Source organism: Pinus tabuliformis, chromosome 5_2, assembly GCF_031772625.1.
Source record: "Pinus tabuliformis cultivar Carrire ecotype Pingquan chromosome 5_2, CPIR1, whole genome shotgun sequence".
NCBI lineage: Eukaryota > Viridiplantae > Streptophyta > Pinopsida > Pinales > Pinaceae > Pinus > Pinus tabuliformis.
The window spans coordinates 661,373,056-661,384,363 of record NC_142306.1 but is presented as its reverse complement, the minus strand read 5'-3'; positions in this window follow the sequence as shown (position 1 = coordinate 661,384,363).

The window sequence follows — 11,308 nt, the reverse complement described above, 5'->3', positions numbered from 1 at the left end:
AAATGACAAGACCTCCTTTCTATATATAGGAGTCTAATGGGTCATAATTTAATCAGAGCTGACATAACAATAATAATGTAAGGGCACAATAATAACAATAGTGGGCTTCTATGGGGCATAATAATAACAATATGGGGACTACATGTGCACAAAATATAATAAGGCGGTTGCACTAATAACAATAAGTGGTTACACTAGTAGTATAGAGACCTAACATTTCCCTCTCCTTCAAAAAGTGTTGTCCTCAACGCTTGAGTAGCTCTTGATGCTTCTGTATAAAATTCTTGTCCTCCCATGGAATCTTCAGCGGGTAAGTTCTTCCACTTGATGAGATACTCTGAAATTGATCGATTTCATAGCTGTTAGGTTCTTGTTTCTGTAACTGCTCCAGATTCCGATATGATTTTTCCTTCCTCGTCAAGTTTTGGCAATATTGTTTGAACTGGGATCTTCTGCAACTTTTGAATGAGTGGCCATACTTCTTCATCCTTCTTCCATTCATCCCTTGCTTCGTTTATCCAATTTGGTTGGATAATAGAAATAGCACAAAACAATGCTTCCACATCCTCATCCTTTCTTGAGAGTGCATATGCAACAACATTTTTCTTCCCTTTTTTGTAGATGATTTCAAGTCATAACCCAACCTATTTGTAACCCATTTTTTTCTGTTCCTCCAAAGATAATCTTTTTTCTAAAAAGTATTTAAGACTATCATGATCCATTTTTATCTTGAAGTGTCTTCCCATTAGGTAAGGTCGCCATTTCTTAAGTGCTTGTAGTATTGCCAACATTTCCTTCTCATAAATAGCTTGCTTGAGATGTAGTCATAAAAATACCCAATTGCCTACATCAAAACTTCTTTCACTGCAATGTTGATCTACCTCTTGTTTCATTCAATTCTGCACCAAAGTGGGGTTATCCTTTAAAAGCTGGAGAACTTTTTGTTGATGCTCGATGTGACCTTTCACTGCTTGAATATTTTTCTTCTTGATATGTCCTTCTATCTTGAGAGTTTGAGGAGTGGTAATTTCTTCCAATGCATTACAAGATATGGTCAGATTCATTTCTTGATGCTCGATGTGATCTTTCACTTTTTGAATATTTTTCTTCTTGATATCTCCTTCTATCTTGAGAGTTTGAAGAATGGTAATTTCTGCCAATGCCTTACAAGATATGGTCAGATCCATTTCTTGATGCTCGATGTGATCTTTCACTTCTTGAACATTTTTCTTGTTGATATGTACTTCTATCTTGAGAGTTTGAGGAGTGGTAATTCTTGCCAATGCTTTACAAGATATGGTCAGATTTATTTCTTATTTCTCTAGGGTTGGTTCCTGGTGTATACCCTCTTCTTTTGACATTTTTTTATCCTTTTCTTCCTCCTCTCCACAATCAATGTAAAATAATTTCTTCTTAGCGCACTTATGACCTTTAATGTATTTGTTATCACAATTGTAACAAATCCCTTTTTCTCTTTTTTCTTCCAATTGTTGTGGTGTCAACCTTGTAGGTTGTGGAAGGCTAGGAGAAACAACACTTCCATATTTATAGTTGTGAGGGGTAGACTTCCTTGTTGCCATAATTTTTCTTTCCACTTTTCTTGCCAACCTGAATGCCTTCTCCAATGAATCAGGTTCCCAAAGATGAACCTCATGTTGAATGTTATCCTTTAAAGTCCCTATGGAGACATCAATCCTCTACTTCTCTTTAATATCATTTTCCTTTATATTCAATTTTTGAAAGTCCTCAATAGACTCTGCCATTGAACACTTTTGTTTGAGATTTATCAGTTGGCTAAAGAAGGTGTTTCTCTTTGTATCCTCATAATGTGCTATCATTTCCTTCGTGAAAATTGACCACATAACAAGTGATTTACGAGAAAAAAGCCCTTTATACCATAAAAATTGATCTGGCTCTAAATAGAAGATGCAATACGTACCTTTTGTAACAGTTGCACCTCATGTAGATCAAAATATTGTTCCATATGTAGTATCTAATTTACCGGATCCTTGCCATCAAACTTCCTCATATCGCCTTTTCTTGATTTTAGGATCTCGATCTTGAAATGGTTGTAACTCTGTAATTTCAGATCTCCAAGTTCTAAAATAGCGTCATGCAGTAGCCCTCCGAGTCCTCTTTCTAACCCCACAAGTCTAATCAAGAATGGATTCTGCAAGGAAGAGTTATGTCAAATCTCCCATGATGACCTGATTATAGACTAGTTCAGTAAAGAGAACTTGTACGAAGTGCCACGTGTCACTGTTTCAACCTTAAGACCTGAAACTGATACACAGAAAACTAAATTCCATCCTCTTTTTATAACTTCTGACGAAATTTCAATTTGATGCTCAGAGAGAAAGTTATGACGATTTTACCAAGGTCACCTATTTAGGATGTAATTCGGGAGCCTGCAGAAACCATAAATGTCTTGGACTGTATCTCGGAAAATATGGAAAACTAAGATCTGAAATTTGAGCCCGAGCTTCACCAAAATTACGGCTCGAATGGGTTTTAATTTCCTAGTTTGAAACTTCGCAGAAAAGCAATTATAGTGAAAATTCCACGATGACCTGTTTGAGATGGAATTCTAGAGTTTTTAAAAACCATAACGTCCTCAGATCAAATCTCCAAAACTATAGTGAAAGAAGATCTAAAATTTGCACTTGAGGTTCAGAATGATTTCGGTTCAAATGGGTTTTTGTTTTAGCTTTTGAAACTTCGTAGTGAAAACGTTATAGCGAAAATTCCAAGATGACCTGTTTGGAGCAGCGAAACCCTAGGATCCAAAGCTCTGATACCAAATGTTATGAAACCAACTCACAAAAAGATATAAAAGATAGATAAATTACTTCAAAATAAGCCTCTTCGAGGGGGAAACCTCCTTTACATTACACAAATGAATAATTATTGGATGAGACAAATGACAAGACCTCCTTTCTATATATAGGAGTCTAAGGGGTCTTAATATAATAAGAGCTGACATAACAATAATAATGTAAGGGCACAATAATAACAATAGTGGGATTCTATGGGGCACAATAATAATAATATGGGGACTACATCGGCACAAAAATATAATGAGGCGGTTGTACTAATAACAATAAGGGGTTACGCTAGTAGTATAGGGACCTAACATTCCCCTCTCCTTCAAAAAGTGTTGTCCTCAACGCTTGAGTAGTTCTTAATGCTTTTGTATAAAATTCTTATCCTCCCATGTGGAGTCTTTAGCGGGTAAGTTCTTCCACTTGATGAGATACTTTGAAATTGATCGATTTCGTAGTTGTTGGGTTCTTGTTTTTATAACTGCTCCAGGTTTTGATATGACTTTTCCTTCCTCATCAAGTTCTGGCAATATTGTTTGAATTGGGATATTCTGCAACTTTTGAATGAGTGGCCACACTTTTTCGTCCTTCTTCCATTCGCCCCTTGCTTCATTTATCCAATCTGGTTGGATAATAGAAATAGCAAAAAACAATGCTTCCACATCCTCATCCTTTCTTGAGAGTGCATATGCAACAACATTTTCCTTCCCTTTTTTGTAGATGATTTTAGTCATAACCCAAAATATTTGTGACCCATTTTTTTTCTATTCTTCGAAAGATATTTTTTTTCTAAAAAGTATTTAAGACTTTCATGACCCATTTTTACCTTGAAGTGTCTTCCCATTAGGTAAGGTTGTTATTTCTTAAGTGCATGTAGTATTGCCAACATTTCCCTCTCATAAATAGCTTGCTTGAGATGTAGTCTTAAAAATACCCAATCGCCTACATCAAAATTTATTTCACTTCGATGTTGATCTGCCTATTGTTTCATTCGATTTTGCACCAAAGTGGCGTTATCTTTAAAAGTTGGAGGACTTGTTGTTGATGCTCAATGTGATCTTTCACTGCTTGAATATTTTTCTTCTTGATATGTCCCTATATCTTGAGAGTTTGAGGAGTGATAATTTCTGCCAATGCATTACAAGATATGGTCGGATTCATTTCTTGATGTTCGATGTGATCTTTCACTTTTTGAAATTTTTTCTTGTTGATATCTCCTTCTATATTGAGAGTTTTAAGAATGGTAATTTCTGCCAATGCCTTACAAGATATGGCTAGATTCATTTCTTGATGCTCGATGTGATCTTTTACTTCTCAAACATTTTTCTTCTTGATATGACCTTCTATCTTGAGAGTTTGAGGAGTGGTAATTCTTTCCAATGCTTTACAAGATATGGTCAGATTTATTTCTTATTTCTCTGGGGTTGGTTCCTGGTGTATATCCTCTTCCCCTAACGTCTTTTGATCCTTTTCTTCCTCCTCTCCACAATCAATGTAAAATAATTTGTTCTTAGCACACTTATGACCTTTAATGTATTTGTTATCACAATTGTAACAAAGCCCTTTTGCTCTTTTTTCTTCCAATTGTTGTGGTGTCAACCTTGTAGGTTGTGGAAGGCTAGGAGAAACAACACTTCCATCTTTATAGTTTTGAGGGGTAGACTTCCTTGTTGCCATAATTTTTCTTTCCACTTTTCTTGCCAACCTGAATGCCTTCTCCAATGAATCAGGTTCCCAAAGACGAACCTCATGTTGAATGTTATCCTTTAAAGTCCCTATGGAGACATCAAGCCTCTGCGTCTCTTTAATATCATTTTCCTTTATATTCAATTTTTGAAAGTCCTCAATAGGCTCTGCCATTGAACACTTTTGTTTGAGATTTATCAATTGGCTAAAGAAGGTGTTGCTCTTTGTATCCTCATAATGTGCTATCATTTCCTCCGTGAAAATTGACCATGTAAGAAGTGGTTTACGATAACAAAGCCTTTTATACCATAAAAATTGATCTGGTTCTAAATATGAAGACGCAATGTGTACCTTTTGTAAGAGTTGCACCTCATATAGATCAAAATATTGCTCCATATGTAGTATCCAATTTACCAGATCCTTGCCATCAAACTTCCTCATATCGCCTGTTCTTGATTTTAGGATCTTGATCTTGAAACGATTGTAACTCTGTAATTTTAGATCTCCAAGTTCTAAAATAGCATCATGCAGTAGCCCTCTGAGTCCTCTTTCTAACCCCACAAGTCTGATCAAGAATGGATTCTGCAAGGAATAGTTATGTCAAATCTCCCATGATGACCCAATTATAGGCTAGTTCAGTAGAGAGAACTTGTACAAAGTGCCACGTGTCACTGTTTCAACCTTAGGACCTAAAACCGATATGCAGAAAATTAAAGTCCGTCATCTTTCTACAAATTCTTATGAAATTTCAATTTCATGCTCAGAGAGAAAGTTATGATGATTTTCCCAAGGTGACCTGTTTATAATGTAATTTGGGAGCCTACAAAAACCCTAAATGTCTTGGACTTTATCTCGGAAAATATAGCAAACCAAGATCTGAAATTCGGGCCCGAGCTTCACCAAGATTATGGCTCGAATGGGTTTTAATTTCCTAGTCTGAAACTTCGCACAAAAATAATTATAGAGAAAATTCCACGATGACCTGTTTGAGATGGAATTTTAGAGTTTTTAAAAACCCTAACGTCCTCAGATCAAATCTTCGAAACTATAGCAAGAGAATATTTGAAATTTGCACTTGAGGTTCAGAATGATTTCGGGTCAAATGGGTTTTTGTTTTAGCTTCTGAAACTTCGTAGTGAAAATGTTATAGCGAAAATTCCACGATGGCTTGTTTGGAGTAGCGAAACCCTAGAATCCAAAGCTCTGATACCAAATGTTATGAAACTAGCTCACAAAAAGATAAAAAAGATAGATAAACGCCTTCAAAATAAGCCTCTTTGAGGGGGAAACCTCCTTTACATTACACGAATGAATATTTCTTGGATGATATAAATGATAAGACCTCCTTTCTATATATAGGAGTCTAAGGGGTCATAATATAATCAGAGCCGACATAACAATAATAATGTAAGGGCACAATAATAACAATAATGGGCTTCTATGGGGCACAATAATAACAATATGGGGACTAGATGGGCACAAAAAGATAATAAGGTGGTTGTACTAATAACAATAAGGGGTTACACTAGTAGTATAGGGACCTAACATTCCCCTCTCCTTCAAAAAGTGTTGTCCTCAACGCTTGAGTAGTTCTTGATGCTTCTGTATAAAATTCTTGTCCTCCCATGTGGAATCTTCAGCAGGTAAGTTCTTCCACTTGATGAGATACTCTGAAATTGATCGATTTCGTCGCTGTCGGGTTCTTGTTTGTGTAACTGCTCTAGGTTCCAATATTATTTTTCCTTGCTCGTCAAGTTCTGGCAATATTGTTTGAACCAGGATCTTCTGCAACTTTTGAATGAGTGGCCACACTTCTTCATCCTTCTTCCATTTATCCCTTTCTTTGTTTATCCAATCTGGGTTGATAATAGAAATAGCACAAAACAGTGGTTCCACATCCTCATCCTTTCTTGAGAGTGCATTTGCAACAACATTTTTCTTCCCTTTTTTGTAGACGATTTCAAAGTCATAACCCAACCTATTTGTGACCCATTTTTCTGTTCTTCTAAAGATAATCTTTTTTCTAAAACGTATTTAAGACTATCATGATCCATTTTTACCTTGAAGTGTCTTCCCATTAGGTAAGGTCACCATTTCTTAAGTGCATGTAGTATTGCCAACATTTCCTTCTCATAAATAGCTTGCTTGAGATGTAGTCGTAAAATTACCTAATCGCCTACATCAAAACTTCTTTCACTGCGATGTTGATCTACCTGTTGTTTCATTCGATTCTGCACCAAAGTGGTGTTATCCTTTAAAAGTTGGAGAACTTGTTGTTGATGCTCGATGTGATCTTTCACTGCTTGAATATTTTTCCTCTTGATATGTCCTTCTATCTTGAGAGTTTGAGGAGTGGTAATTTCTTCCAATGCATTACAAGATATGGTCAGATTCATTTCTTGATGCTCGATGTGACCTTTCACTTTTTGAACATTTTTCTTCTTGATATGTCCTTCTATCTTGAGAGTTTGAGGAATGGTAATTTCTGCCAATGCATTACAAGATATGGCCAAATTCATTTCTTGATGTTCGATGTGATCTTTCACTTCTTGAACATTTTTCTTCTTGATATGTCCTTCTATCTTGAGAGTTTGAGAAGTGGTAATTCTTGCCAATGCTTTACAAGATATGGTCAGATTAATTTCTTCTTTCTCTGGGGTTGGTTCCTGGTGTATTTCCTCTTCTTTTGATGTTTCTTGATCCTTTTCTTCCTCCTCTCCACAATCAATGTAAAATAATTTCTTCTCAACACACTTATGACCTTTAATGTATTTTTTATGACAAATGTAACAAAGCCCTTTTTGCTCTTTTTTCTTCCAATTGCTGTGGTGTCAACCTTGTAGGTTGTGGAAGGCTAGGAGAAACAACACTTCCATCTTTATAGTTGAGAGGGGTATACTTCCTTGTTGCTATAATTTTGCTTTCCACTTTTCTTTCCAACCTGAATGCCTTCTCCAATGAATCAGGTTCCCAAAGATGAACCTCATGTTGAATGTTATCCTTTAAAGTCCCTACAGAGACATCAATCCTCTGCTTCTCTGGAATATCATTTTCCCTTATATTCAAATTTTGAAAGTCCTCAATAGAATCTGCCATTGAACACTTTTGTTTGAGATTTATCAATTGGCTAAGAAGGTGTTACTCTTTGTATCCTCATAATGTGCTATCATTTCCTCTCTGAAAATTGACCACGTAACAAGTGGTTTAGGAGAACAAATCCATTTAGACCATAAAAATTGATTCGGTTCTAAATATGAAGATGCAATACGTACATTTTGTAACAGTTTCACCTCATGTAGATCAAAATATTGCTCCATCTGTAGTATCCAATTTACCTGATCCTTGCCATCAAACTTCCTCATATCGCCTTTTCTTGATTTTAGGATCTCGATCTTGAGACGATTAAAAATCTGTAATTTCAGATCTCCAAGTTTTAAAATTGCGTCCTGCAGTAGCCCTCTGAGTCCTCTTTCTAACCCCATAAGTCTGATCAAGATTGGATTCTGCAAGGAAGAGTTATGTCAAATCTCCCACGATGATCTGATTATAGACTAGTTCAGTAGAGAGAACTTGTACGAAGTGCCACATGTCATTGTTTCAACCTCAGGACTTGAAATCGATACACAGAAAACTAAAGTCTGTCCTCTTTCGACAACTTCTTATGAAATTTCAATTTGATGCTTAGAGATAAAGTTATGACGATTTTCCAAAGGTCACCTATTTAGGATGTAATTTGGGAGCCCGCAGAAACCCTAAATGCCTTGGACTGTATCTCGGAAAATATAGCAAGCCAAGATCTATAATTCTGGCCCGAGCTTCACCAAAATTAGGTCTTGAATGGGTTTTAATTTCCTAGTCTGAAACTTCGTAGAAAAACAATTATAGTGAAAATTCCATGATGACCTGTTTGAGATGGAATTCTATAGTTTTTAAAAACCCTAACGTCCTCAGATCAAATCTCTAAAACTATAGCGAGAGAAGATCTGAAATTTGGAATCGAGGTTCAGAACGATTTCGGGTAAAATGGGTTTTTGTTTTAGATTCTGAAACTTCGTAGCGAAAATGTTATAGCAAAAATTCCACGATGACATGTTTGGAGCAGCGAAACCCTAGAATCCAAAGCTCTGATACCAAATGTTATGAAACCAACTCACAAAAAGATAAAAAAGATAGATAAACGCCTTCAAAATAAGCCTCTTCGAGGGGGCAACCTCCTTTACATTACACAAATGAATAATTCTTGGATGATACAAATGACAAGACCTCCTTTCTACATATAGGAGTCTAAGGGGTCATAATATAATCAGAGCCGACATAACAATAATAATGTAAGGGCACAATAATAACAATAGTGGGCTTCTATGGGGCACAATAATAATAATATGGGGACTACATGGGAAAAACAATATAATAAGGCACTTGTACTAATAACAATAAGGGGTTACACTAGTAGTATATGGACCTAACAACCGAGGATGGTGTCACCAAAGGGGAGGGGTCTGTAACAGCCCCTGGTTAAAATTTCATGTAATAAAAGTTAATAAAGGCAAAATAAGACCATGGTTAAGACACTTATTCCAAGTTGAATGTTCGGCAAAGATATCCTAGTGGGCATCACTGGATGTGCTAATGGCTAAGGGAAATTGGTGAAGGCAAAGGAAAAGTCATTAAAAAGGGGAAAAAGACATTTTTGACACATTTATTTATGAAAATGAAGGAAAATAGGAGCAAATGGAGGTGAAAAGTCACATGTCTCATGTGAGGAGGAAATTGAAGGAAAATAATGGAAAATGAAGAAAATAAAGGCCTAATTGATAAAAAGGCATCAGAGGATCAAGTTAATTTGTAAAATTTTTGTCAGTTTGGTTTTGGAGCTCTCTCATTATTCTCCCTCTCTCTCTCCCTCTTGGACATTTAGAGTTTTCTTGGAGCACTCTAGCCTTGGAGCAAGGGAGGAAAAACAAGCAAAATGAAAGGAAGGAAGGGCAGGATCAAGCAGCTTCAACAAGAATACTTGCAGGTAACAAATTGTATGGCTTTGCATGTTGGTGTATGGTTCTCTGGCTGTCATTGGCATGGTTTTTTCGTGTCATGACAGTGGTTTTTAGCCTAGCCTTGCCTTTTTCTGAATAGCCATGGTGTGATGGGATTGTTTTCTCAGTTTTGAGCTTTGGAATTTCCACATGGTTTCGGAATCTAGGGCAGAGGTGCTCTTAGGTAAAACTCCCAAAGGCCTAGGAATCCCTTAACTGGTTTTGGAGGGATACACGGTAAATCCTGAGGGTGGAGTCTTGGTTTAGGGCCCAGTGATCCCGTGTGGATTGTGGTAAAGACTAAGAGACTAGTGTCTCGGTTTAGGGCCTAATGATCTGGTGTGGATTGTGGTAAATCCTAAGAGAAAAGGAGATGAAAAATTCCTCAAGGATAGTGATGGAGTCTGGAGGCATTCCTAGCTCGATTTGATTTTGTGATCTTGATGCTAGTTTTGGTGAGATCACGGTTTGGTGAGGATGGAGGTGGTTTAACCTCTGGATTCCCTTGGTTGTTTCTAGATTAGTTTATCCATGCGATCCCACATTCATGCTTGGAATATGGCACGAGGGTGTTTGGTTGAAAGAAATATTTGGTTCAACCATGTCTATGGTCGAGTGGTATGTGGAAGACCTGAACCTGGTCAGATTTTCCTATGTTTAATAAAAGTTAAGTTCTCTTGATTTTATACTTGTTAATATGTGGCTTTAATGGTTGTTATCTCATTATTTTTTTCATGGTTTAATTCCAGTTATATGCATGGTTATATGGCTAGTTATTGTCATAGTTATTTCATTTATTCACTTGTAATTGAAAGGATAATGAATGCAAGACCTTTGATGTCAAAACAGTTAAGGGAAGAGGGCGGTGATCCTTCTTGTCAAGTCTCATATGAGTTATCAATCATTTATGCTCTGTCTTGTATTCATTTCCTGTAGATTACATTTTTTTTCCCGTAGAAAAAGTCGTAATTTCTATTAGATAAAAGAAATTACATTCTGTAGATGCCAAGGCATATGCATGATGAGGCTGATCGCCTCCACCGGATAGTAGCAAAAAGTTTTGTCTACAACCCTGTACAGATAATGTTAACAGTTTTCCTCCACGCAGGGAGTTCAGTTCTCAGATGTGTCATTTACCAAAATTTATACAGAAGTAACAAAATGTGCTCCACGCAGGGAGACATGCTGTTTGAAAACACAAAAAGTAAACATCTGCAGTTCATCCAAATAAAATAGATATGTCTGATGGTTCTGTAATGAGTTCAAAATATTTCCGATAGTTAACAGTAGCTACTGTCTTCTAGCTTTGTTAGTGTGCCAAAAAAGTATCAAAAAATACAATCTGTATATAGTTCTGTAACATAGAAAGAAAAAACATCCTCGTGACTATATCCTCCGGAGAGAGCGCGGGTCGACAAAAGGTCTGTGATAGTGTTGATGGAAAAGTCCATCCAACTCTTCCTGTATCAGCCAGTCTTCTTCTTGCCTTTGCGCTGCCTGTTTTGATAAGAGGTCCGCCCTTGAGTTGCGCTCCCTGTAAATATGTTGACAAGCAAAATGTTCAAATAAATCTATGAGCCTGTGTGTCTCATCCAGAATGTGACTCAACGAAAAAGCAGAGCAGTGCGAAGTTCTATTTATCCAGTTGCAGACAAGTTTTGAATCTCCAAACAGTTGTAGCTTTGTGCAACCTTTCTCAAGAGCAAAATGTATAAGATGTTTGGCAGTGGTCAATTCAGCATAGTTATTTGTGCCCCTTCCCAGGTG